The 27,873-nt window shown below is 35.0% G+C and overlaps 1 long non-coding RNA gene across 2 annotated transcripts; it reads right to left on the bottom strand.

Annotated features, from left to right (window-relative positions):
* Positions 1 to 15,581: 15,581 nt before the first annotated feature.
* On the bottom strand, positions 15,582 to 17,058 carry LOC139821992 (uncharacterized). 2 transcript variants are annotated; one of them, XR_011734411.1, is made up of 3 exons: positions 16,845 to 17,058; positions 16,558 to 16,725; positions 15,582 to 16,475 (listed from the first exon to the last, which is right to left on the bottom strand). It is a non-coding gene; the product is annotated as an uncharacterized lncRNA (long non-coding RNA). The 2 variants fall into 2 exon arrangements; XR_011734412.1 differs by having other exon boundaries at positions 16,407 to 16,475; positions 16,567 to 16,725.
* Positions 17,059 to 27,873: the final 10,815 nt, after the last annotated feature.

Below are 27,873 nucleotides of genomic sequence, written 5' to 3'. Positions count from 1 at the left end.
AGATAAATGCATAAGTAATCACAAATGAAATAAAATACATAATGCAAGAAATATAATAAATTCTGTTATTAATAGTCCGTTTACTTGTTGATGTAAATTTCTTCCTGATGATACTCTATTTGCAAATTCACAAATGAATGATAAAGCGATTTCCATCTACACAAATTAGATCTATTGAGAATCGTTGAACAGATTCAAAATTGTGTGAAGAATTAAAGAATAAGTCATAAAGGTGAAAAGACTATTAATGCAAAACATTTCAACGTAAAATAGAATGCAATTATAAATTCAGACAAAGTCCATATATATCAAGAGACACGGTAGTGTCTCGCGCCAAATACACGCGAAGCGAGACCGACCGTGACTCTTTTACGCGACGCGACGGGTTGCGAGTACTCGAGATGTTGAGATCTCGATAACGAGTGAACGGATCAAGTTCTAAGTAGGCTTGATCGATAGCTTGAGGTCCAATTAGGGGGGGGGGGGTTTCTCTTATAATATTCCGCTCCGTGCCCTACGAGCGGAGATATTGCGACGCAAAGTCCAAATGTGAAAATTTTTTATTAAGATACTTCTACTTCTAACGCCGACGTCTTATATGATGACGTCATAATCAGAAACGTCACTTTCACTTTTTCGACACTGGCGGCCAGCGGCGTTAGTATCGCAGTGCAGTGCAGTGTAGACAGTGCGTTCGATTAGCGCGCTGTCAGTCAGTTTCTATTCATCAGTTAACCTATCTCGAGAGCACTCGAGAGACACGGTAAGTACGAAGCACGCGCGGAGCGAGACCGACCGTGACTCTTTACGCGACGCGACGATTAATTACTATTATACTTATTTTATTTACTGTTTATTACTACGTTTATGTGAGTGTTTATACATACAGGTTAATAACCTATTTACTGTTTACTACGTTTACGTGAGTGTTTATACATACAAGTTAATAACCCATTATATTATTTTTTATTTTTATATTGACGGCAGGGAGCTGATACTGAGATCAAGGAGCCTGTTCACACGAGGCGTTTCAGCCGCGCGATTGCGGCCGCGCGTTAATAACGTTTGCACGAGCCGCACGCGCGTAAGCGAAACGGCAGTAACACCGTATAATCGTGCCGGCGATATACTGAATTTGAATTGCTTCATGCTCTTATCTGGAGATTTCGTATCCCTACATCGTGTTACCATTGCACCGCTGCCGGAACAGAAGGTTCTCTATACTTGGCAGAAAGTGACGACTGACACGTTCGATCGCGACTTCGTTGATCGCAGAAGAGCTGGACTCGAGGTACGTTTCCGATTTGCACGTATAACAGTATCGTGCGATGAATGTTGTACCCAATTATAACCTCAAATGAAGTTGTGCACGTTGCTAGTAACGCTGTCTGTAAAAATTTGCGTGAAAGATATATATATATATATATATATATATATATATATATATATATCTTGATATATAATCATATTAACACATTATTTTTAGACTTAATTTTGGGAGATATAGGTCAAGGATTGCCATTTAAAGCTGGTACGTTTGATGGGGCTGTCAGTATTTCTGCGCTTCAGTGGTTGTGCTATGCAAGCAAAACTTTGCACAATCCTACAAAACGTTTATATCGTTTCTTCTCAACGTTGTATGCATGCCTGTCAAGAAGCGCAAGAGCAGTGTTACAATTCTATCCAGAGAACGGTGAACAGGTTGAATTAATCACGGCACAAGCCACAAAAGCTGGCTTTTATGGCGGTGTGGTTGTCGATTTTCCGAATAGCGCAAAAGCAAAGAAAATGTTCTTAGTTTTAATGACCGGAGGAGCTGCTCCGCTTCCAAAGGCACTAGGCGTAGAGAACGAAGATAGACAAACCGTCGATAATTCAAGAAGGTTTGATCCTCTCGTTGTCCGTTATTTTATTATTTTGTATTTGCAATTATTTTAAATATTTCCCCAACTATAATGTTAATATTACGGTAATAATAGACAATATTAATAATAAGAGATCAAAGAATGAGTTCAATATTTTATATTATTATTATTATTCTTTACGTAAACATAAATTGTGAAATACTCTGTTGTACTCCAGTAGGTAATACTTTTTCTAATTCTTCATGATCCAACCACTGTATTTTACGTTATTGTTGATATCTCCATCCATATGTTTGGCTAAGAAATAAAATATTTTGGCACCATAACTTCCTTGCTCGTAAAGCTTCTTAGGATATTTGTATTTGTAGAATCCGATAGGTGCATTTCCATAAAACTTCACTTTTATTGTTGCACCACATGTATCTTGTAATACTCTCTCCGCAGTCTGTAAAAGAATTGATAAAGAACATTTTCAAATTATTTTTTTGTCCCCATTAAGATATTCACATGCAAAATTAGTTGTAGAGAGAAGTTGTAATATATTTATTCGGCTAAAATTGTTATTTTAATTCTTACTCGTTTCTTTATGTTTGAAATGTATATTTATGCAATATATATAAAACTTTGTTTATTTTTTAGGGCAGTAGAACAAATATTGGCGTGATTGTAACATCATTAATTTTTGCAGAAAATTATATGTAGATTAAACAGTCTGTTAAATATAAATATGACAATGTATTTATGCAAAAAATCTTTACATTTTTAAACTCTACGTATAATGTATTCCAATTTTTATCATGTGCGGCGGAATAATTCCTTTACGAAATTACCACAGATAAACTTTTACAAAATATGACAAAAAATGTTAATAGAGAATTAGGCAGACTAAGCAGGCCCATTGGTACACATGAGCTCGGAACGTACTTATGACATGTCACGGCGCAGAATACGAATAAGTACGACCGTGAATGAAGGAAATTATATAATTTTATTAATAATTGTAATACAATAAATAAAAGTTGAAATATATATAATGTCCGTTGATTATACATTGTACCCATGTTTCGCATGGATTTACAAGAAGAAATTTTCTGCTTTGACGCGTGTAAAAAAAAAAGTATTTTCTGCTTCGACGCGTGTAAATAAAAATAAAAATAAAAGTAAAGGAAAAACAAAACGTTTGCAGCCTTTTTTCATCACGAACGTTGTGTGTGTGTGTGTGTGTGTGTGTGTGTGTGTGTGTGTGTGCGCGCGCGCGCGCGCGTATTAATCAAACATTTTACCACATGTTAAATGTTTGATTGATAGTGCTACCACCACGTCCACCATGTCCACCGTCGTAGAATTCTCCGAAATTTGGAAATATGATCTTATCTTTATGTTAGTATACCCAAGTTAGTACTTTATAGTACCCAAATTTCGGATCTGATTATACAGGGTGGATCATTTTAATCCATCCAGTCGAATATCTCGAGAACCAAGCCCGGGAGAGAAAAATGTTTCAAACAAAAGTTATTTGGTTTCGAGGGGGCCATAAGATGGTGTCATTGGTTTAACCATGGATGGTCGTTTAAAGCTCATGTAAACGACACCTTTAATTTCTTAAATGGAAATCCCTATTTTTCAATGCATATTCTTGTAGCTAATCTCGAAAGCTTTTCAAAATTAAGAACTTTTGGAACTATAAGGGTCGATTCAGACACAGCCGTGACGTATCCGTACCGTGCACGAAACAGAACATCAGACAAGGATACCTATTGTCTCCATCCTTGTCTAATGTTGTCTCCATCCTTGTCTGATGTTTCTGTTTCGTGCACGGTACGGATACGGCACGGTTGTGTCTGAATCGACCCTAAGGCTTAAAAGTTCTAATATTTTGACATAAAATTCAAAATATCTTGTAAAACATTAAGTTTTCGGTACTTTTATGCACAGAATAATGAGACGAATCGGTATGAAAAAAAGACATAGTTGCTTTTAAGAAAAAGTATGCAGATGCATGTTGCAAATTACATATTTTTTCTTAAAAGAACTATGCCTTTTTTTATTTTACGAATAGCATATATACTTGCAGGAGGGTAAAATAAGATACCTGTTAAAGTTTGAGCCCTTAATATTAATTAATATTAACAGGTCGCTTATCGCAATTTTTTATTTTTCATTTAGTAAGATAGAAAAAATTTTATAACTATCTAACAAACAGTAATACAGCATTGCTTTACATAGATTTTTGTAGTAAATTTATCGCTTTACAAAAAAGATCTCTTATCATTTTTTCATAAATTCAACCGTTCAAAAGATATTCAAAGTTAAAGTTTGATAAATTTTATAATATCGACTATCAAAAATTATGAAATAATTAATACATATTTTTGTAGAAAATTTAACAATCTACAAAAAAGGTCTCTTATATTTTTTTCATAAATATAATCATTTAGACGATATTAAGGTTTAAAGTTCAGTGTATAAAAATTATTCTTTTTTTTCATATTATAACAAAATTCTGAGCTTTATTTATTTAATATGAAAAAAAAAAAGAATAATTTTTATCCGTCCGGAGACTCGCTCTGTGTCGCGTTGAGTTCGCTCGTTTGTATCGCTCGTACGCTTACAATAAAAGTTCGTCTCCCTAATAAGAGATATTTCGTTCCTCCTATCCTTAACATGTTCTAATTTCCTCAAATTTTGAGATATTAGCTGAATTTTTTTAGAGATAATTTTTCGTTACTTTCTTAAAAACAATGCCCAAATTTTTCGGGGATGGCGAAGATGTGTATAATTTTTCATAACCAATTTTTTGGAAACCGTTTTCAAAATTTTCTAATTTTTTGAGGATGGCTACGATGAGTTTATAGAAAAATTGCTAATAATAAAGGGGTTTCCGATTTCTGCTCCAATTTCCGTAAATTTTGAGATATCAAGCTGAATTTTTTTATGGATAATTTTTATAGATAATTTTTCGTTACCGATTTTTGTAGAAACCGGTTACAAAATTTTTCAAATTTCTCGGGAGTTAATTGATCGAATTTCAAAGAATTGTATATGAAATAAAAGTAGAATTTCCTGGGGTTTGCTATGAAGTGTATAATTTTTTGTTACCGATTTTTTTGGGAACCGGTTACAAAATTTTTCCAAGTTTTCGGGAATTAATTGACCAAATCTTAAAGAATTATATATGAAATAGAAGTCAAAATTTTTAATTTTTGGAGGATAAGTTTAATTTTTTATTAATGGATAATTTTTCATTAAGAATTGATTTTCTTGAAACCAGTGCCAAAATTTTTTTAATTTTTTGATTTCGAAAAAAAAAAATAAAATGGAAGAAAATGAAAGAGAGTTAATAATGGTGGATCAACGGAGGTTGAAACGCGCGAGGCGCAAACAAAAATAAAATTTAAAGACTTTAATATAAGGGATTACATTTTTGAAATATTTGACAATATGCTAATCTGCATCTGTAATATTATCTATTATTTTTTATTTTTTAAAAAATAATTCGAAGATGTAGGTTAGAGTTTGAGGAGAAAGAATATCAAAGGTGCTCCTAATTAATGAGTGAGTTTGGGGAGAGGGGAATAGATTTTGAGCCCGCGCGAAGCGCGGGCGAAAAATCTAGTTTCATATATAATTCTTTAAGATTTGGTCAATTAAATCCCGAAAAATTGCAAAAAATTTGTAACCGGTTCCCAAGAAAATTGGTAACAAAAAATTATACACTTTATAGCAATCCCGGGGAAATTCTACCTTTATTTCATATGTAATTCCTTAAGATTCAATTATTTCCCGAGAAATTAAAAAAATTTCGTAACCGGTTTCCAGAGACTTAGTTAGAGGAGCGAGTGTGGTGTGTGCGTGTGGATGAGGGGCGGCGAGAGCGAGTGAAAGTATAGGCATTAATAGAAAGCGTGGCGGGCGTTAAAGAGTTGGATAGGTAGAAGGAATAATAGAGAATCAGGATAGGATAATAACGGAAGTTGAAATCCCAGGAAGATTATAGTAAAAGAGTGTTAAAGGTAAAGGTGAGAGCGTGAGGTTAGGGTGCGAAGGGGGGAAGAAGCTGCGTGTGCGTTCCAAAAGAGAGCGAAATTTGCGTTGCGTGCAGGTGGCGGCACTGGGCGCGTTCGGCGAGCCAAACTGCTCGGGAATAGTTGAACGTGATTGGTTCTTATAAGAACCAACCAATCAGCGCGGCGTTCGCTGAGCGAGTTCATTGGCGTGATAGATTGAACATAGAAATGTACAGCGAATTGGCGAGCGAGATGGACGAGAGCGAATTGATAGCGGATGTGAATGGGTGCGCAGATAAGATTGTAGATAAGTCAGGAAGGAAAAAAACGGATAAAGAAGCTCATGTTGCTCCAAAAGAAGAGAAAAGAGGAAGAGGAAGGCTTTCAAAGGAAGAACTGAGAATGAGGGAAAGAGCGAATTCGACCAGCATACTGAAAGGAATAATCATAGGAGGCGATTTTAACATAAGGATAGGGGAGTTTGGAAGGGACAGACTGGCGGACTGTGATGTGGAAAGGAAAAGCAAGGATAAAGTAGTATGTAATGGAGGTAGGCAGTTTACGGATATGATGGATGAAAGAGGCTGGTATATACTAAACGGTAGAACAATGGGGGACTGGGAAGGCGAATTTACTTATGTAGGTGCGAGAGGGAGTTCGGTAATCGATTATATTATTGTAAACGAATACATACATGACAAAGTGTTAGAATTTAAGGTAGACGACAGGGTGGACTCAGATCACTTACCCTTGGCAATGAAAATGGAGGGGACTGGAAGACAAGTTGCAGAAGAAGGAGAAGAAGAAGACGAGAAACTAAATACCGTGAGGAAAATAATAAATTGGGACAAGGAAGCGAGGAGACTATATTTCGAGAGAACGACGGAGCCAGGGAGCGTGGAGTGGCAAAAGTCGTGGTCGATAGAAGAGAAATGGAGTAGAATAAAAGAGCTCATACATAGTGCACTGATTTATAAGGAGGTTAAAAAATCGAGAAGGAAAGAAATAGGTCATAAGGACTGGTGGAGCAGGAGTTGCACGAGGAAAAAAAGGGAAGTTAAAAGAAAGTACAAGAGATGGAAGAAGGGGAAAGGCAGAAGAGAAGACCTTATGGAAGGAAGGAGAGACTTTAAAGAATTGTTAGAGAGAAGAAGGAAAGACAAAAGAGCGGAAGAAGAGGAGGAGTTGAGAAATTTGAGGAATGAAAAAGATATTTGGAGGTTTATAAACAGGCGAAGAAAGAAGAAGGAATGGACGGAGAACAATATTCAAGGAGAAGAGTGGAGAAAGCATTTTATGAAATTATTGGGAGGCACGGAGAAGGAGATAACAATGAAGGAGAACGGAACTAAGAGAAAGATAGGTGAAGAAGGGGACGGTACAACTGCTATGGAAATACGAGGTGAGAAACACGAAAGGTACGAGCAAGAAGAGGAGAGAGAGTTAGAGGAGGAGGAGATAGCGGACGCAGTAAAAAGGATGAAATTAGGCAAAGCAGCTGGAATAGACGGAATCCCGATGGAAGCTTTGAGGTTTTGTGGTTCAGCGGTGAAGGGTTGGCTGGTAGACTTAATAAAGCAGATATGGAAGGAAGGAACTATTCCATCGGAGTGGAAAATGAGCATAGTGGTACCGATGTATAAGAGAGGAGATAAAGAGAAGGCAGAAAACTACAGAGGAATTTCACTGCTGTGCTCAACATATAAGGTGTATGCCGAAATTCTGAGGAATAGATTAAAGGAAGTTATAGAAGCGAAAGGAATGCTGCCTGAAAGTCAGGCGGGCTTCAGAAAGGGAAGATCTACCATGGACAACATCTTTATTCTGAACCACATTGTACAGAGGGAGAAAGTAAAGGAACGTGGAGATGACAAGGTGTTTGCTCTTTTTATCGACTTGAAAGCCGCTTTCGACAAGGTGGAGAGGGGGAAATTATGAAAGATACTGGAACAAAAAGGGGTTGGCAGCAGCTTGTTAAACAGGATTAAAGGACTGTATGAAGAAACGGAGACATCAGTCAGGACAAACAAGGGGATTACGAGAAACTTCATCACGAAGATCGGTGTGAGGCAGGGTTGTGTTCTGAGTCCAGACCTGTTCAGTCTTTATATTGCGGATTTAGACGAGGCGTTAGAGAAGCGAAATATAGGTGGTATTGTATTGGGCATGTACAGGGTATGGTCGTTAGCTTACGCCGACGACATGGTTCTACTTGCCAAGAATAAAGAGGCACTGGATGATATGATGGATACACTGAAAAGATTTTTGAAGGATAGGAAGCTAGAACTAAGTACAGAAAAAACAAAGGTCATAATTTTTAATAGTGGTGGCAAGTTAAGTAGAAATTGGAAATGGGGTAAGGAAAGAATAGAGGAGGTGAAAATTTTTAAGTATTTGGGGTTCACGTTTAATAGAAAAGGAAATTACACAGATCATATGAAAGAAATGGGCAGGAAAGGAAGATTAGCAGCAAATAAGGTATGGGGCCTCGGTGAAAGGATATGTAAAGATGATTTTAAGAGGAGACGGACATTGTTTAATTATCTAGTCAAAAGTGTTATGAAATATGGGGTGGAAGTATGGGGGTGGATGGAGAAAAGCGAGTTAGAAAAGGTCTGGCTGGACTACATCAGATGGATTTTTAGAATAGAATTTTGTACGCCGCGGTATATGATCTTGAGAGAGTTAGGCCTAAAGAAATTAAAAATTGATTGGGGATTAAGAGCCATGAAGTATGAAAAGAGGAGCAGAGAAAGTAGTTCGAATAGGCTAATGGCGGCATGTTGGGAAGAAAAAGATAAAACGGAGAATATTTCGGGTAGTGGGAAGAAAGATCTATTCAGTAGTGAAAGGGAAAGTTATTTTAATAATTTGGGGTGGAGTCTTGAAGCGATAAGAACTGCAAGAAGGAAAGGTATCGACATGCTCAGGGTAATAAGAGAAAGAGAACTGGATTTTGAGAACAAACTATCGACAGTAAGATTAGAAATGCGCGGTACAATATAAAATACAAGGAGCTGGGTATAGCGTGTAATAAACCAAGATATTTATTAAATGTAAATATGGACAAGACAATGTCGGGTGATGGTATTAGAGCGTTGATAGGATTGAGGTGCGGTAATATGGAGGAAGCAAATAAATATTGGTTGGGAGAGGATGTAAAAAGCTGTGGATTTTGTAAGCTGGGTAGAGATAATCTGAAACATTATGTAGGTGAATGCACGGTGATTAGCGATTGGTTTGTAAATTTGGGTAAGAGCTATAGGGAAAGACTAGATACATTATGTAACGATGAATTAGGAACAGAAAAAGGGAGGATACTAAAAAGGCTTTGGAAAAAGAAGGAGAGGAAGCGGAGTGTAGTTTACATGGTGTAGATGGATGAGTGCTTAAGGTTTATTGTAAACCAAGTTCCTTTTCTTGGCTATAAGCTTGAAAATAAATATATATCTATCTATCGTAACCGGTTTCCAAAAAAATTGGTAACAAAAAATAATACACTTTATAGCATTCCCCAGAAAATTCTACCTATACTTCATATACAATTGTTTAAGATTCAGTCAATTAATTTCCGAAATTTTTGGAAAATTTTCTGATACCGATTTCCCCAAAGATCGATAACAAAAAATTATACACTTTATGGCAATCCCCGGAAAATTTTACCCCTACTTCATATAATTCTTTAAGATTTGGTCAATTAATTTCCGAAATAATTGGAAAAATTTTGTAACCGGCTTCCAAAAAGATCGGTAACGAAAAATTATACATTTTATAGCACTCCCCGAAAAATTCTACCCCTTTTTCATATATAATTCTTTTAAATTTGGTCAATTATTTCCCGAAAAATTTGAAAAAATTTCAGAACCGGTTTCCAGAAAATCGGTAGCAAAAAATTGGCCTCGACATTTTCATCTCCGGGAAATTCTACCCCTGTTTCATATACTTTTGGTAAAAATTCGGTCCACTAACGAATGAGTAGTTCGCGTACATACAGACAGACAGACAGATGACGTGACTTATATATATAGACTAGATTTTTCGCCCGCGCTTTGCGCGGGCTCAAAATCTATTCCCCTCTCCCCAAACTCACTCATTAATTAGGAGCACCTTTGATATTCCTTCTCCTCAAACTCTAACCTACATCTTCGAATTATTTTTTAAAAAATAAAAAATAACAGATAATATTACAGATGCAGATTAGCATATTGTCAAATATTTCAAAAATGTAATCCCTTATATTAAAGTCTTTAAATTTTATTTTTGCTTGCGCCTCGCGCGTTTCAACCTCCGTTGATCCACCATTATTAACTCTCTTTCATTTTCTTCCATTTTATTTTTGTTCGGGCGCGCAATAAACGCGCCGAACGAATCGCCGAATCCGTTCCGCGAGAACGCGAGATAATTACGACGGCTTCGTTCAGCCCTTTAACTTTGAGACGACCGGGGTTTCAGTGGAACGCGGACTCGATCGCTTGTTAGGAACTTGAGTAGAAGGCCCAAAAGACAGCAATTGATTTATAATACATATAAACTTTATTCGATATAGTAAAACAAAACTGATGAAACGCGAGGTATACAGATAAATTAGTGCGACTACACTCGGCGCGCTGCGACTTGTAGTGTGAAGCGCGGTGTTACAAAGGAGCGATTCTACCGAAACGCGGCTTTACAGAAACGCGGTAGAAACGATAGACGGTATCGCGAATGCAATTGTCGCGGTGTGACGGAGCTGCGAAACGCGGTCTTACGTCCGATGCCTATAGAAACGCGGTAGGTAGATGCGGCAGGAAGCGAAGAACCGGGAACACGACAGCGAGAGGGCTCACTACGAGGCCGAGTGGGCTCGACCCCGCGGGATCGTGATCGTCGGTTGGGTAGGCTGGAGTTCGGGGACACCTGAGAGCACTCAGTCGAGACTCGGAGCACCGGACCTCGTTTGGTGTGTCGCCCTAGGAAGTTGGATAGGGTAGGCTTCGTCGAAGGCAGCAGAGAGCCGGAGATAAGACGAAGTCCCGGCTCCTGTCGGAGCGCCGACTTAAATACCCCGGCGCGGCGGGTTCGTTGGAAGGGAGGCCGGCGGTCGGGCGAGCCGCGTGGGGATGCTGACGCGCGCTCGCCTTCGGCGCGGATCGGCTTCTTCCGATGGTTCCGAACTTATCGAGCATTTTGTGTGAGAAGCAAACGAAAAGTATATCGCAGTACATATAACGGTTAGATATACGCTTTTACGACAATAGATTGCGGGAATCCCGAACAATTTTCTTTTTTCGAAATCAAAAAATTAAAAAAATTTTGGCACTGGTTTCAAGAAAATCAATTCTTAATGAAAAATTATCCATTAATAAAAAATTAAATTTATCCTCCAAAAATTAAAAATTTTGACTTCTATTTCATATATAATTCTTTAAGATTTGGTCAATTAATTCCCAAAAACTTGGAAAAATTTTGTAACCAATTCCCAAAAAAATCGGTAACAAAAAATTATATACTTTATAGCAAACCCCAGGAAATTCTACTTTTATTTGATATACAATTCTGTGAAATTCGATCAATTAACTCCCGAAAAATTTGAAAAATTTTGTAACCGGTTTCTACAAAAATCGGTAACAAAAAATTATCTATAAAAATTATCCATAAAAAAATTCAGCTTGATATCTCAAAATTTACGGAAATTGGAGCAGAAATCGGAAACCCCTTTGTTATTAGCAATTTTTCTATAAACTCATCGTAGCCATCCTCAAAAAATTAGAAAATTTTGAAAACGGTTTCCAAAAAATTGGTTATAAAAAATTATACACATCTTCGCCATCCCCGAAAAATTTGGGCATTGTTTTTAAGAAAATAACGAAAAATTATCTCTAAAAAAATTCAGCTAATATCTCAAAATTTGAGGAAATTAGAACAATTACGTACATTTTTTTAAACAAAAATCGAAAACCCCTTTAGAAAAATTGGAAAAACTTTGTACCCGGTTTCAAGAAAATCAATTTATTAATAAAAAATTATTCATTAATAAAAAATTAAACTTATCCTCCAACAATTAAAAAAATGTTGACACGACTCCTATTTCATATATAATTCTTTAAGATTTGGTCAATTAATTCCCGAAAAATTGCAAAAAATTTGTAACCGGTTCCCAAAAAAATCGGTAACGAAAAATTATACACTTTATAGCAATCCCGGAGAAATTCTACCTTTGTTTCATATGTAATTCTTTAAGATTCAATTATTTTCGGAGGAATTGGAAAAATTTTGTAACCGGTTTCCAAAAAGATCGGTAACAAAAAATAATACACTTTATAGCACTCCCCAGAAAATTCTACCTCTACTTCATATACAATTGTTTGAGATTCGGTCGATTAATTTCCGAAAAATTTTCTGATACCGATTTCCCCAAAGATCTGTAACGAAAAATTATACACTTTATGGCAATTTCCGGGGAATTTTACCCCCACTTCATATAATTCTTTAAGATTCGATCAATTAATTTCCGAAAAATTGGAAAAATTTTGTAACCGGCTTCCAAAAAAATTGGTAACGAAAAATTATACACTTTATAGCATTCCCCGGAAAATTCTACCCCTGTTTCATATATAATTTTTTTAAATTCGGTCAATTATTTCCCGAAAAATTAGAAAAATCGGTTTCCAGAAAATCGGTAGCAAAAAATTGGCCGCGACATTTTCATCCCCGGGAAATTCTACCCCTATTTCATATACTTTTGGTAAAAATTCGGTCCACTAACGAATGAGTATTTCGCGTACATACATACAGACAGACAGACAGACGACGCGACTTATATATATAGATTTTTGATAGTCGATATGATACAAAATTCATAAGAAGCAAAAACAAGTTTTATAAAATTTATCAAACTTTAACTTTGAATATCTTTTGAACGGTTGAATTTATGAAAAAATGATAAGAAATCTTTTTTGTAGAGCGGTAAATTTACTACAAAAATCTATGTAGAGCAATGCTGTAATACTGTTTGTTAGATAGTTATAAAATTTTTTCTATCTTACTAAATGAAAAATAAAAAATTGCGATAGCGACCTGTTAATATTATTTTCTAATTTACCTAAATAGAAATCTTCTTCCTGACCGATAAGTCTATCGACCAGTGTCGAAAAAGTGAAAGTTACATTTCTCTGATATATATATGTCATATATATTGAGAGACGTCGATGTTAGTAGAAATATCTTAATATAATATTTTCACATTTCAACTTTGCGTCGCAATATTTCCGCTCGTAGGGCACGTAGCGGAAAAATAAAAACACGGCCTTTGGCCAACTCGAACGTGAGTACCCCACACGTACAAGAGTAAAGTACCAGTTAAAATACAGATAGCGAATTGGTTTTAGTCTTAAAATGTTTCACAATTTATTATTTTTGGAAAAAGTTGATTTCAAAAAAGGTAAAAAAAGGCGCCAAGTACACGCGCAATGTATGTTGTAAATCTAAAAATCTAAAATGGTAGTAGCTTTATTTCTTTTTAACAAAATAATTCACAAAATTTCGTTACCTAACTCAACCCAAGTGATGATATATGTATAGTAGCTTTATTTCTCCCTAACAAAATAATTCACAAAATTGCGTTACCTAATTCAACCTAAGTGATACGTATTTCAAAAAAAGATGTGAAATCTTTAAATTGCGCCAATTGCAAAGAGAATATATACACTTTGAAAAATAATTTTGCAACTACTTTTAAAAAATGAAACAAAATTGTGTTACCTAACTCAGCCCAAGTGGTATGTATCTTTGTATTCCTGAGAGTCTTTCTTTCAACCCAAGTGGTAGTAGTTTTAATTCTCCTTGATAAAATTATAATATTACAAAGAATTATTTTAATCACAAAGAATTAAAGAAGTAACATTATAAAATAAAAATATTTAATTAAAATAAAATAAATAAATTTTTCTTGTAAAAAACTTGGCGCTGCTTTTTTAAGGTTTAGAACCTTTTGCACAAGACTTTCGTATGGCAACGTAGTGTAACGAAACGTGGGTCAACGCACAAGAAACGTATCGGTTACGGCGTTAAGCGTCGTCTACAATGGCAGCAGGAGTATGCAGTAAGACGTAAACAGTAAGCTATTCTATTGACCAATCACAGTCGATTATTCTTGAATTGTAAAAATCCCATTAGTCAATAACTTACTGCTTACGTCTTACTGTATACTCCTGCTGCCATTGTAGATGACGCTTTATACGTCAATACGTTTCTTGTGCGTTGATCTACGTTACGTTACCATACGAAAATTTTATGCGGAGGCTCTAACCGATACGTTTCTTGTGCGTTAATCCACGTTACGTTACGCTACGCTATCATACGAGAGTCTTGTGCGGAGGCTCTTATCCAGACAAATTTGCATAGCGCATAAACATAAGCGTAAGAAATTGATTGGTTTACATGTATATGTGCAAAAGGAAATAGACCAATCCATCTCTTTATGCATATGCTTATGCACCTATGCAAGTTTGTCTGGGTTGACCTTAAAAAAGCAGCGCCAAGTTTTTTACAAGAAAAATTTATTTATTTTATTTTAATTAAATATTTTTATTTTATAATGTTACCTCTTTAATTTTTTGTGATTAAAATAATTCTTTGTAATATTATAATTTTATCAAGGAGAATTAAAACTACTACCACTTGGGTTGATAGAAAGACTCTCAGGAATACAAAGATACATACCACTTGGGCTGAGTTAGGTAACACAATTTTGTTTCATTTTTTAAAAGTAGTTGCAAAATTATTTTTCAAAGTGTATATATTCTCTTTGCAATTGGCGCAATTTAAAGATTTCACATCTTTTTTTGAAATACGTATCACTTAAGTTGAATTAGGTAACGCAATTTTGTGAATTATTTGTTAGGGAGAAATAAAGCTACTATACATATATCATCACTTGGGTTGAGTTAGGTAACAAAATTTTGTGAATTATTTTGTTAGAAAGAAATAAAGCTACTACCATTTTAGATTTTTAGATTTACAACATACATTGCGCGTGTACTTGGCGCCTTTTTTTACCTTTTTTGAAAAAGGTAATTTTGTACTGATATCATGCATTTTGTAGTGATAAGCAAGTATCGGCAAAAAATTTCCATTTTTTATTTTTTAATTATTTACAAATTGACAATAACAACTAATTAAATTTTTATTAAATTTATATATATATATATATAAATATATATATATATATATAAAACCTCTTATTTTTTACAAATATACATATATGTGTATTTATATTCGTATTATATAGAGAATCGCTATAACATTAAATGTAATAATAGTTATAATATAGAACTATTGTCTCCTATTTTTGAAATTTATTAAATATGTATTGATTAAATACGTATTTATTATATTTAATGTTATTCTTGCAATTCTCTATATTAAGTAGATATAAATACACATATATATCGTATATATACATATATAACATTAACATGTTTTTTAAATCATGTTTATCTGCAATAATTAAATTATTTATATTAAACCAATTATTATTTTTTAAATAAAAAATTTACCTGACAATGTGATTATTCCTTATCCACTAATTATTAAATTTTCAAATAAGTAATTATTTATGTATTAAAAACACATGAAGAATATAAAACGGTGCGAAACTGGAAACTACTGGAACAGATTCGGGTCTGGACTAGTTATTTATTGGTTCGGATTCCTTGACTGCTTGAACAGATCGACTAAGAAAAAGTTTATTATAATGGACCATTTTCCCGAAAATATTACATACATGGATCCAACTTGTATCAAACCTATGAATATTAATACGTGATTATAATCGATATATTGTATATATTTATTTTTGTACAGTTATGTTCAAGAAATGACAAGAGATGATACATCTAATATTTGTAAATAGATTTCTGTTAGAGGATCTGATCATGGATTAATATTTTAATACTGTTTCTGATTGTTATCGGAATGAATTAAAGTATGGTTTTGTATTTTCATATTGTAATTATTATATTCAAGTCATTAAACTATTCATGTATTTTTATTTTTCCTCCAAATGTTTGCGAAAACTTAACTATTTAGTAGAGCTACATAATCGAGTAAATGAATTAAATATTATCACATAACTGAATGAATTAAAATCACAGTCCTTAAAAATACAATGTAGCTAATATATATTAATTATAAAATAGATTATAATATATATATAATCAGCTGTTTTATAATGAATCAATTGTACGATGAAACAAAGTTATTTATCTGGTTATAATATTTACAGTCCTTGAATCTGAATCCTTTAAACAAAATTGGACAATTCGTTGAATCTAAGATCAGATTTTAGCTTTCTTCCTATTTTTATCCGACACTGTATACTTGTCGTAACTTTTCGTTGGATCAAAAGGTTCCTATCTACTCGCTGGAAAAATGTGTTTGTTCCTTTCGTACCATGATCTAATGAAAAAAACATAAAAAAGAATTATACAAAGTATTCTTTTAATAATAAATACCTAAGTAAAACTTTTCCGACATGTGATTCCTCGGTTTCGACAGCATCGTGCTTAATACGAATATCATCGTGAATGTCAAATGTGAACAGAGGCCCGCTCTTTCCTCGTGCCTAATCGCAATATTACATACATTAAAATAACATGCCAACATTGTGATATTGCTTCATAAGTTTTATCATTTAGTATATTTACCTTAGTTACAATAAAATTAGTTATAGTTGCAGTAAAACGTATAATGGTGCGGTAATATAAGATTCTCCTTGACATACATTAACTGATCTGCCATTACTGTTTTAAGCTCGCTGAATTCACGCCTCAGAACTTCTAAACATCTCTGAAGAACCTAATAGATAGAATTACCTGTGTGTAAAAATTTAATTTATGCAGCAGAACATTATATATCATGCCAATGTTACTCCAAAAGTGACACTGGAGTATTTTAATAACTTAAACGTTCTCTAAACCACTGAGACATTCACCTTTCTTCATTATAACACTCCGACGATGGTCAGATCCATCCCAATAACTGAATGTGATCTCAATTTCTTCTTCCTTCAACGCGTTCTGCTTTCTACCCCATTCTTGTCTCAATTCTTCCCTAAGTTTATTTTCCTCCTCGTCCCTTTCGATAATTCCTTCGCGTGTAAACGGGATTGATCTCCTCGGCATTAGCTCCCTGCCGTCAATATATACCTGTGAACAGGCTCCTTGATCTCCTCGGTATCAGCTCTCTGCTGTCAATCAAGAGACACGGTAGTGTCTCGCGCCAAGTACACGCGGAGCGAGACCGACCGTGACTCTTTTACGCGACGCGACGGATTGCGAGTACTCGAGATGTTGAGATCTCGATAACGAGTGAACGGATCAAGTTCTAAGTAGGCTTGATCGATAGCTTGGGGTCCAATTAGGGGGGGGGTTTCTCTTATAATATTCCGCTCCGTGCCCTACGAGCGGAGATATTGCGATGCAAAGTCCAAATGTGAAAATTTTTTATTAAGATACTTCTTCTTCTTCTTCTACTTCTAACGCCGACGTTTTATATGATGACGTCATAATCAGAAACGTTACTTTCACTTTTTCGACACTGGCGGCTCGCGGCGTTAGTATCGCAGTGCAGTGCAGTGCAGTGCAGACAGTGCGTTCGTTTAGAGCGCTATCCTGTCAGTCAGTTCATCATCTGATCAGTTAACCTATCTCGATCGATCGAGAGACACGGTAGTACGCGCGGAGCGAGACCGACCGTGTGACTCTTTATTACGCGTCGCGAGGTAAGGTGCGACAACGCGCGCATACGCGCGTACGCGAAACGGCAGTAACACCGTAATCGTGCCGGCGATATACTGAATTGAATTGCTTCGTGCTTATCTGGAGATTTCGTATCCCTACATTGGGTGCGTTCAGCCGATACTCCGCTAGCCTAGCAATCGTGAGCAGTCGCTCGTTTTCGCTCGTTTCCTCTCCTTTGACCCAATGGATTAAAAGGAGAGGAAACGAGCGACTGCTCACGATTGCTAGGCTAGCGGAGTATCGGCTGATCGCACCCATCGTGTTACCATCGCTGCCGGAAAAGAAGGTTCTCTACGCTTGGCAGAAAGTGACGACTGACACGTTCAATCCCGACTTCGTTGATCGCAGAAGAGCTGAACTCGAGGTACGTTTCCGATTTGCAATTATAAAAGTATCGTGCGATGAATGTTGTACCCAATTATAACCTCAAATGAAGTTGTGCACGTTGCTGAAAGATATATATATATCTTGATATATAGGCTACGGTCAACGTGATACAAATGCTCTGGAGCGTTCTTCTTCTCCTTCTTTCTTCATTGAAAGAAAAGAGAAGAGGAATGCTTCGAAGCATTTGTAGTGTCACGTTGACCGTAGCCATAATATCATATTAATACATTATTTTATTTTTAGACGTAGCTGTTGATGAAAGAGAATTAGATGGTGACTTAATTTTGGGAGATATAGGTCAAGGATTGCCATTTAAAGCTGGTACGTTTGATGGGGCTGTCAGTATTTCTGTGCTTGTGGTTGTGCTATGCAAGCAAAACTTTGCACAATCCTACAAAACGTTTATATCGTTTTTTATCAACGTTGTATGCATGTCTGTCAAGAAGCGCAAGAGCAGTGTTACAATTCTATCCAGTGCGACGACGACGACGATGTCCTCACGGTCTCGCCGGCCGTGGAGGAGCGCGCCGTCGCTTTCTTCACTATAGATCTCTTTAGATATTCGCGATACTTCTCTCCGAAACCCCGATGGTAGCTCGACTGAGTATTTTTAAGATGTTATGTTGGGCGCCAGGTGCGATTCCACGCACCACGATTCACGAGATCGCAGTATTTCTCAGGCGTGGGCTTCTTTGATCAACCGCGGGTGGAATAGGAGAGGGAGCGTAGCGCAATCATCACACTCAAATAACAGAAAACATAAAATTATATTTCGGTTAAGGCAGATAACATGTGGACGATAGCGTGTTCCACGGCGAACAAGCAGAATTCGAGTACGCGCCACGTGTCACCCCACGAGCGCGATACTCATTCCGTCGCTGGACTGCACGGCAATCCCGATTGAATTCGCACCAGAGTATTCCCCGACATAAGTTGCAGCAAATTCTACCCGGACGGTCAAACGCGAAATACTCAAAACGTCTACGTCTAACAATTGAACAATTAACGCAATTTCCTTACGGTCTACCGCGACAACGCTGGGGATCTTCTCTCCCCTCGAAACGCACGAATGGCCTCACCCGTTAACTCGACACAACCGTGGGCCATTAATCCCGATGAAACGCACGTATAGCTAATTACAAATGGCCTGAACTTAACCGGCAACGATAACTACGGGGCTCTCTCACGCGCGAGAGCCACTTCTCAAAACTACGGCACGGTTAAGCCAACGGCGATCATGAAATTCCACGCGACGGAATCACCCGCAACGAAATTACGCGAAACGAAATTACTCACAACAAAATCATACGCAACGAGGTACACGAAACGATATCACACGCAACGAAATTACATGTACGCTGACTGTCGGCGGCCGTACGTTCTCATCCCCGAGACGGGCACTCGCGATCACTTCGTCGCACGGGCCCTCCCGCGGTATGGCACTCGATATTCTTTAATTACGGCCGATTTCATACTTTACCGCGGCACAACGCGACTCCCGGGAGGGCCTAGGTATTCTCGCGATCTTACTTCGATATTTTAATAAAATATTTGTATTTTGTATTGTTACCTCTGTAATTCTTCACCTCGAAAAAACCTAAGTAACAAGTGGTAGACGTAATCTTTGTATCTCGAAAAATACACTGAGAGAAAAAATTGTTAATCCCAAGAAATATTTAGTTCGATACGTTCAACTAAACATTTTAGTTAGTTAACTAAATATTAGTTGTTTCAACAATTTATTTTGTATTCTTAATCAAGAATTAATTAATTCAACTAATGTTTAGTTAACTAACTAAAATGTTTAGTTGAACGTATCGGACTAAATATTTCTTGGGATTGACAAATTTTTTATCTCAGTGTATGTTCTCTCTGTAATTGGCGCTGTAATTTAAAAAGAGATATCATTTCTTTTTTGTAATTGTAATAGATCACTTGAAGCACGACTCATTTTTGATAAGGTAACGTACTGCTTAGATTTTTTCGAGATTTTTCGAGATACAAAGATTACGTCTATCACTTTGTTACTTTGGTTTTTTCGAGATGTAATATGTTAAGAAAAATTAAAGCTACTACTACCTGGGTTAGAATAGAAAAATTCTTAAATGGGAATACACACAAAGTTATATGTACTACTTGGGTTTTAATTTTTTTTTAAATAAAGATACTACCCACCCACTTTTGGGTTTTTTTGAGGTACAAAGATATTACGTACTATTTAGGTTTTTATTAATATTTTTTAATTTAAAATTAATAATATTACCATTTGATTTTTTTTTGCGGTAACAACTACGCGTGTACTTGGCGCCTTTTTTTTACCTTTTTGAAAGGTAATTTTGTACTGATATCATGCATTTTGTAGTGTTATACGCATCTTAGAAACAGTATATCTTTATCTTACAAACAGTATGTACAGATCGTAAAGCTCTATAAGCCGTATATATTTTGCGATACAAGACATAATCGCAATCTAGCTTGAATAATTTAAAATTAATGATACTAGCACTTAGTTTTTCCGAGGTAACCATGCGTGTACTTGGCGCCTTTTTTTACCTTTTTGAAAAAGGTAATTTTGTACTGATATCATGCATTTTGTAGTGTTACGCATCTTATAAAAAGTATATTTTTTATAAACAGAATGTACAGATTGTAAAGCTAAAGATGTTACAAAGACTATTATTTCTAATTTCACCACCACTCTCATGGTCTTTTATAATTAAAATACAATCATTGATATGTAAATTTTAATAAATAAGAGATAAAATGCAAGTGAATTTGATTTAGAATATCATTGCTAATCATGAAAATACATTGCTGAACATTGTTTTTATGTAAAATGTGTATTTATATTTAATAATGGTTGCTTAATTTTTATTATCAACTTTTTGTAAAAATAATATATAAATATTTCTAGCACCTGTAGGCCATCGTTCTTGTTTCTTAATCATTTTTTTTCCATCATCAATTTTAGTCCAAGATGTACCTTCTCTACACATACTTGTATAATCGCCATTCTCAATACATGAACCATCATGAAATATAGCATTCATTACTTTATACTGCTGTTTAGCTATTGATACTTTAGCTGTTGGTATGCCATTTAAATAAAATTTCTGTGGTATTTTTATTACTTTATTATCTTGTAATGAAAACAAAACTAAATGAATAATAACTATTTCTTTTGTCAACGTTAATTCATTTTTAAACATTATATCATTTCCTGCACAATGTTCGCATGATTTGTCATATGATTGACACCAATGTGAAAATGTAGTCTTTAATAAATCATTAAGATCACATTTTTTCTTCAAATTTTTAATAGAAATTGGAACAACTATATTGTTATCAGTAATAATAACTTTCGTATTACCACATGATTTGCACCGACTAGTGCAAGTAACTTGATGCTCTACCAGATTTCTTACATAATCATATTTTGTACAAATAGCAGTAAGAAATTCGACGGCATCTCGTTTAATCGAAGAAAAGTATTCTTCTAAACTTTTCCGTATTGCATCAGTGTTCAAATTTTCCATATTACTTTCATATCGCTGTGCTAATTTATTTAAATCATCTTGTTTCTTAATATTAAGCAATTTTTTTCTAATAATACTTAAATGCAATAAGCATTGTAATACTGCATTTGCACAGTGCGAATCTTCATCTCTATTTTTAAAAGCACGTATCTCCCAAGCAGTATTTTGTCGAACTTCTTGATGTGACTCTTGAACGGAAGCAATTGTTTTCGACAATGTCCACGGAACATCTTTTACTTTTCGAAAACGTTGTTTCGAAATAGTAATCATTTTTGCTTGTGGTATAAATTGTCGTCTTAGCTGATTACATTCGGTAATAACTCTATCACTAACTGTTACAGATGACGGATCCAAATTAATTAAATACAATCCATTCAGAGATTTTACTCGGGATAACGCAACATATGATTGACTATCACAAAATACAGAATTACCTATATCTATAACAGCGTTTCGCAAGCTTAATCCTTGGCTTTTATGAATAGTGATGCCATAACTCAAAGATAATGGAAATTGTTTTCTAACAACATACGCTTTATCCATATCCATTACTTGAAACTTGACACTTACTCTTTCAATAAAATACTCTAAACCAGACGGTAAAAGACGTTTTATCTTTTCTACATAATCAGTATCCTGCACAACAGAAATAACCGTAGCAATTGTACCATTTACAAGGCCCAAAGTGACATCAATATTGCGTCTTATCATGACTTTAGCTCCAATTTTAATTGTAATTAGTCTTGAAAGTCCAGCTGTTCTAGTATTATCTTCATCATTATTCGTCAATTTTTTTACTACTTTTTTTTTATATGTTTATCACATTCATACGTATCTTCAGCAATTAATAATATTTCTTTTGAATCAATACGACTTAACATTGCATTGTTAAGAACATCGCACATATGACAAGTAGGCAGTAAACAAACGGTATCAGGTGGCAATTTATCAATCAAATTACATAATTCGTATAATCTTGTTTCGAAAGACTCGCCTGTAAAAGATATTTTTCTTTTTTCGAGAATCTCAATATCAGATTTTGTCAATAAACCAATACTGTTTGAAACGCGATGAGATATTGAGGAAAGAAGGGTGGATGTTGCCATCTATGGCATTTCATAAAAAGTACTAACGATTTTGTAAACTCACTTCAGTTGGCGAATCTAGTTCCCTAGAGAAATTGTATAGCGTAAAGCGCTAGAGGCGCGACGTATCGATATTCAATTCATGTAATTGCCGCGTGAAGAAGAAAGCGCGCGTGCATGCACAAGCTTGCAGCCCGGGCAACCGGCGTTATTCGTTTCTTGTTTGTCAATAAGTGAAGACATGTTTCTGACTTTCTGCCGTATAATCTGAATTCGGTATTATATTGAATGCGAGTCATTCTAACTACAAGTTGTGATACTTATATAAACGAATGAGAAGTACGAGAGGATCCGAGGGATTGTAATGAGAAGTACGAGAGGATCTGAGGGACTGTAATTGGCACACGGCAGGATCAGGGCTCGATATCATTCTCAGACGTATGAGAGATCAACGCCATTACTCCGTTTCTTGATGATGACGACACATTCTGGAGATACCAAGGGAGCGACTATTATGGACATAGTCTGTTCGGATCTTTTCTGGAAGTGCATTCAAATACGGTAGACATCAGAATACAGGTAACTCTTAGATTTCTGAATAAGAATCATTGATCCTCTTAAACAGTATCGGTTACGATCATTGATTCCAGAAATCTCGAGAGATCTACCGTTCAGTAAAGGACGTAAAAAGGGCTTCAGCACTCAGCGAAGCATTTTATCGACGGGAACGATAATCGTTCATTTCACTTGAGTACTCAAGATATTTATTTACGGGTTGCAACCATTTTTTTGACTGTTCATTCTCGCTATTTCATTTTGGCCAAGTAAAGTAAATTATGTAAGCTTACGACACGTTTAATTCTATTTTGGGTGATAATTAATTTCACATATTTCTTTATACATATTGCGAAGAGATTCATTTGTTTAATCAATACGAATTAATGCGTCAAATGTTAAGATAAGATGTATATTGCTTCAATTGTTCTGAACAAGATTCGCCATAAAATTCAACGCTCATTTCTTCAAAAATTATATTCAACGGTGTAATACACAATACATCGATTCATATGAAATACTTTAAATCTTCGTTGCGTTTTCACGAATCGTTGTGAATTAATGCGTTTAATAACGATTATTATTTAACGCATTATTCACTTATAAAAATTTATGTATAAGATTATTTTGGTTCATTATTAATTATGATATTGTTTTTTTTGTCATGTCTAATAGTCTTTTCAGTGATTAAATAATTTAAAGATACATTTAAGTATATCATATCATATTAATTCTTTCGTTATAATTACCTTGTGATATATTATTATTTTACATTTCAAGTTTCAAATTGAAATCATACAGTCAACTAATGTTTATATTCCTGTCATTGAACGGACTATTACAATGTGAATTATATATTGTTTCTTGATTAATATGATTATTTAACTTGCCATAATGGTTTATGAATACGATTGAAAATTATCCTGCTATATTTTAAATATATTTTATTTTGTCAACAATTAAAAATCAGTGTTTCCTTCACCGCCATAGCCCACAATCTAAACGGGTTGTGTACAAATACGAACTCTCGAGAGTAATTCACGATAAGATTCATCTTCTTGCTGGCGCATATTGATAGTTAATTCGTCATATTTAAAATTTTTCCACAAATTTGTAGACGCTATAGAGCCAATATATTTATCAATTTCTTTCTTTAATAATTGAGCAAAAACAAAATTTTCACGTACAGGAGGTAATTGAAGCAAATCTCCAAATAAAAGAATATGCTTTTGACCAAACCAACCATCTTCAGTGGTATTGAATATTTCTTATAGTCGTAAATGTATATACGCTAAACTTAAATTAGATACCATTGACACTTCATCAATTATAATAAGAATAACATCTTTCAGATCTGCCCGTAAAACTTTCAAAACGTGATCAGATAATTGTGTATACTTGGGAGTATCACCATGTGTAACGGGTAACTGCAACGCTCTGTAAGTGGTCAAACCATCGATATTGAACGCTGCTATACCAGTAGGTGCTGCTACAACGGTATCCTTGTTGAGATTTTGTTTTATCCAGCATTTAATTGTTTTAATTAAGAAACTTTTGCCAGTACCTCCTTTTCCACTAACGAATTTTAGTAATTGTTTATTATCCGGCGATGTTACGATGTTGATCACATCGTCCAATACTCTTCTTTGATCTGCGTTCAGATTTAAAATCATTTCAGATACATCGATTTCCTGAACTAATTTTTCACCAAGATCCTTAAAATCTTGCATCGCTTCACCAGCCTCAATATTTTGAACACCTATTGGATTATCGGGATCATCTTGAGACTCGTGCTGTTTTTCTAAATCATCTAAACGTTGCTGAACCAATTGCTTCGCAGTTTCAAATGCTTTTTGCAATTCCTCTAATTTTTCACGATAATACAATGCTTTCTCAAGATCTAATTTTCCCTTGTGAAATGATTCTGCATAAGTATCACATCCATTTTTAAGATCTTCCAGTTTCCGCCATGGTTTAAACATAAGCAGTAATGAAAAGAAATAATTTTCCGGCCGCGTATTGACATCATATTTATAGTGATTAATAATATAATTACGCTGTCGTCGTTTCAGATAATAACCATTACTCATCTTGTAGAATTCAATATTTTTACTTCGTGGTTTGATTTTCGTAATATCATATTGCTGTGCAAATTCATATAAACACAAGGATTCAAGTTCTTTCGGTCTCCGTGGATAATGATCATCTATTATAGATGGACAAAATATTTCTGTAGAATCTCCATCAAGAGCTTCAATTTCCTTACAGGTTTTAACTTTTCTATGTCGTATCATATTAACATCTAACCATCTAATACTCGTATTTCGATCAGTCCCATATAAAGGATTACCTAGCAGTGTATCAGCAGCTTCAAGAGCTCCACATTCTCTATTACTCATGGCTCGAAAAGCAATCTTCCAAAGACGGCTCGCCAATGATTCGTTTTTCTTATTTTTACTATCAAAGATAACATCAGATATTTCACTTTTTCCTGGTTTATTTATATACTTAGTAATATACCAAGTAAGCAGCCGATGCTTTTTCACCGATAAATTGTATATCCATATTTCCTTCCCATGCAGTAAGAATGATAGGATTATAATCATTTATACAGGTTTCAGTATCTGTTCGAGGAAGGTCATAAAGCCTACTTCTATTTTTTAATCGTTTCCTACCTGCTATCGAACTTATGACATCTCTCATAATCAACAGGTCTGTAACTGGACGAGGAAATCCAAAACGACAGACACGAATCGTTTTACGTCCTGCTTTTTTAGAACGAAGACAATAATTGTTATGTTTGTGTAGTTGATACATATTGACTCGCCTGTATAACAATGGTGAAATATTTGGATCTGGCATTTTACAACTTATATGTTGCAAAATAAATTTAGAAACCTCTTCAACAGAAGATTTACCGATAATTGGCGCGTCTTTAATCCAAATTAATAAATGAAAATGTTGTATACCTCTACCTTGGTATTCTCGTCGCCAGAAGTAATGTGTTACTTCTCCGATCGGGTGATCTTTGGAACAAATAAAATCAAGCAGCGCTTTGAATTTATTATCAAGAAACCTCGACGTCGACACGGGATCTTTAGCAACGAGTACGCTAATGGGCGTCGAATCGTTAGGCCATCCATTTACTTCACGAATATATGCACCTAAATCTTCCCACATCCATTCACCAGGACTAACTGTAAAGAACCATGCCGCAGGTCCGTATTCTTGCGTCATAGCAATTAAATCACTTCTTGGTCTACGCCAGTATTGTTCCGTATTTCTTAAAGTGGAAAATATCGAACTCAAGTCAGATTCCATATCACCTTTCTGCAATGCTTCTAAATATTTTTTAGCCGTATAACGTTCTCGTGAATCTGTTGTATACAATTTATGATAAATACCACGACTTAATTGACGAATATTCGCATCATTTAACAAGAAAAATAAAAATTGTGGACTTAATCTAAATTGTGAATGTTTGGATGTCAAACAACATTTAATAAATTCATGGCTGTGAAGTTTAACCTGTCTAGTTTCGCGTTGTCCATTAACACCAAAAGGAAATAAATCTGGAAAACACAATAGATCTAAAGATTTCTCACGATTGTCCAAGGGCAAATCTCGAACTTTTAACATTTGATATAAGGCAGTAGCACTTTGACATGATTTTTTTTCATATAAAGGATAAATAGTGTATTGCTCGTAATAACTATCTTGACTTTCGTCGAGAATCTGGGTTAACATCGCTTCACGCTGATTATTTGAAGTAGCGTCTACGTTACTATTTTTTGTTTCTTCCATTGGAACTTTTGAACTCAATTCTTGTTCGTCATTTGATAAAATAGCGTCTACGTTATTTTTTGTTTCTTCCATTGGAATTTTTGGACTCAATTCTTGTTCGTTATCCGAAACAGATTCACTATCATTTTCCGTCTCTTGTGCTTCAAATTCATTATTATCCAGTTTCTCTAAACATAATCCATCGTGAGTTTCTGAGAGTGTTATATTATTGTAAAAAGGATTGTTACGTTTGAGCCATGTTAAAGCTTTGTGTACCTTTTTACGATCTACGTATTCCTCCCAAACAATTTTGGATTTTGTCGGAACACCTCTAACACGTACGAAGTACATTTCATGATTTTTATTAATTGGATCAGTATCGGAACATAATTTGTTCCATGTCTCTTGTAAAGGTAATGGTAAATGAAACGTTCTACCTTTTACTTTTTGTACCATATTTCTATGAGGCAGTTTTTTGTTAATAACAGTTCCCATTTTAACAACAGTTTGAAAAGCTTTAGCTCTTTGTATAAAAATTTTTTCAAACGTGTTAAGAGATGATATTTCTTCGGGTGTATCACGTACAAATCGATCATTTAAAACGCAATACGCAGGCATTAATCCGTTATGGAATTTTCATGCACAATAACGACATATGTATTGTGGGGTAATGTTATGTTTTTTTAAATGCGCCATTAAATCTCTCCAAATTGGAATATCTAATTGCGTTTTAAGCTTATTAATTTCAGAGACACTTCTCTTATAACAAAGTCTCTCACATGATGCACAAACATATCAAGGTGTGTCCATGCAGCGTTTGGTAAAAGCCTTAAATGCGTTGCTATAGCGAGAAATGATATCGTCATCACTCAAAA

The sequence above is a fragment of the Temnothorax longispinosus genome, chromosome 11 (genome assembly GCF_030848805.1).
Source record: "Temnothorax longispinosus isolate EJ_2023e chromosome 11, Tlon_JGU_v1, whole genome shotgun sequence".
In the NCBI taxonomy this organism is placed as follows: Eukaryota; Metazoa; Arthropoda; class Insecta; order Hymenoptera; family Formicidae; genus Temnothorax; species Temnothorax longispinosus.
The sequence above is the reverse complement of the archived record's forward strand: the minus strand, read 5'-3'. Positions and strand labels throughout refer to the sequence as shown.